This window comes from Dendrobium catenatum, unplaced genomic scaffold (assembly GCF_001605985.2).
Source record: "Dendrobium catenatum unplaced genomic scaffold, ASM160598v2 fragScaff_scaffold_1024, whole genome shotgun sequence".
Taxonomy (NCBI): Eukaryota; Viridiplantae; Streptophyta; class Magnoliopsida; order Asparagales; family Orchidaceae; genus Dendrobium; species Dendrobium catenatum.
The window spans coordinates 796,566-799,061 of NW_021319486.1; positions in this window are offsets into that span (position 1 = coordinate 796,566).

A 2,496-nucleotide genomic window follows, 5' to 3' on the forward strand; every position below is an offset into this window, starting at 1 on the left:
ATCTAAACTAAGTGGTAGAGTACCCTCCAAGTATTGCACTAAACTAAGTGTCTCTCCTTTAGCCCCCATAGCTAAGAGAAGAAGCCCTTACAAAATCACTTCCACCTTCCTCGGTGTGGTGGAGTCGCCAGGTCCTTTGACACCAAAGAGATCTTCTTCTTTGGTGAACTTCCCTCGAGACAAGCCTTGAATCCGAAGGTATTCAGGTGCGAGCTTGCCGGAGCAACCATGTGGAACCCCCTCCACACTCCCTTGAGTCCCCCCTCACAGGATCTTCTCCCTCTCTCAAACTCCACCCTTTCTTCACTCCCTTTCAAGCTCTCTCTTCAAGTTTCCCCCAAAAGAGCGAAGCTACAATGGCTGCCAAAGACACTTATAAAGTGTCAGGTTATAGCTTAAATAGAAGATCTCAAAATGAGCTCAGTAATGCAAGTTGCCGATATTATCGTCCAGGATGATACTAATATCGTCATGTATGATCAGTGCAATTTAAGCCCAATCAGCCGGGACGATTTGAGACGATCAGAAGAAGTTTGTTCATATCATCCCGAATGATAATATATAATCCTGGACAATCAGTATAACTTGTGGAATATCGTCCTAAACATCATCCTGAAAAAGAGCTGTCCGATGTCCAATCGTCCAGCATATCGGCCAGGACGATCTGGCAATCGTATAAGACGATTTGATCTTGCAATAAAGTCATAATATTTTTCCTTAAATTTAAGAGAAATTTTGGAAAAATTATCCTTGATCTTCCCTGGCATTATTTTATAGTCCAAGACGATCCACCTGGATGATGTCCAAAAATAAGTAATTCCTAAATAGATCTAACGGCATATTCTTTCTGTTTTGGGCCTATCATCCTGGCCGATAAAAAATCGTCCAGGACGGTGTGTTTTGCATAATGATGACTGCTTTAAATAGATGCCCTAATTAGGGTTTCTGCTTTTGAACAGATCGTTCAGACCGATATAAATATCATCCCGGACGATGTTACCAAAAACAGTAAACTCTAGGGAACAGTCAGAAAATCTTCCAAGTTACAAAGCATTAGGAGCCTCACCAAATACAATAGACTCAAGAAAGGAAAAAGTGTACAAACTGACTCAGACCTAGTCTACCCAATCTTGAGCTGGTTCCAAATTGCAGTCTGATCGTGTGGACCTGAATTGTTAATAAATAAGGCCGTCGTAGAGAAATAGAAGTGTTTGCTGTCATCAAAATCATAAATCATGAAAACAGATCCGTAAGACAACCTTATGAATCCCTCGCAACTCCCCTTCACTAGATCTCCCACTTTTCACTTTGAAATTTTCACCCAAACACACTCTCAATGGTCACTCTTTATAGAAAATCACAACAAAAGGATAGAGAGATAGTTTTTAGGAATATTTATATAGACAAGACATGAAAAACTATCTAAAAATTGAAATTTGAAGAGAACCATCCTACAATCATACTGTAGATTGTGGATTGTCCAGTACAAACTGTTCAAAATATTAGGACTTCATTTGATACAAACTTGGATGAACTTAGTTTTGTATACTATAATTTTTCTATACAAATGAAGATCGTACAATACGAATAGTTTAAAAATTAAATGTGTTCGTTCCATATGATTTGGGATGAATCTAATTTTGTATTATGTCAGTCATCTGTACGAATTTAAATCGTACAGTACGAACAATTAAAAAATTCATGCCATGATTTGATTGACTTCATTCTAGAGGAAAACTATGTCAAATCATACATTAAGATTAGATATCGTATAGTACAATTAGTATTAAAAAATTTTTATCACTCTCGTCTTGTGTATGTGTATGATTATTCTATTATAATCACACTTGCTCAGACTCAAGAAATAAAAAGTAGAGATATACATACTCCTTTATATAAAATCCTATTCTATCCTATCTTGAAGTCATCAATAATCTGGAGTAGTATATGATTTCCCTAAAATATTAATACACAAAGAAATAAATATAAATATCCAATATATACTATAAGAAATAATAAAACTATTAGAATAATAATTATTTTGTTATGATCAAAAAATACAATCTCAATCTTGATTCCTGAGTTGTAATAGTCTTCCCCTTTCTAATGATGACAAAAATAATTATTATTTGAATTAAAAATTAAAGTTCTTTTCTCTAAAACTCTCCCTCAACAAATAATAAACTAAAAATCATGCGAAGAGAAAAAAATTTTTTTTTTCTTCCTTTTTTTAATTTTATAAAAAAAAAACTCAAAACTCATAAGAATTACACAAGATAAACATAAATGTCCTAAATAAAACACAAGACTAAGAAGATTTCAAACAAAATAACAAAAATACAAACACAAGACCAAGAAGACTTTAAGCAAAAATAAACAATTACCTCCCCCTTTAGACATCAACAAAAAAAGGAAAATATAAAAAAATAAGTAATATAGAAATCCCCTGAATATGTAAGATGTTATGGACAAATCTAGAAGTTGTTAGGGAGAAGA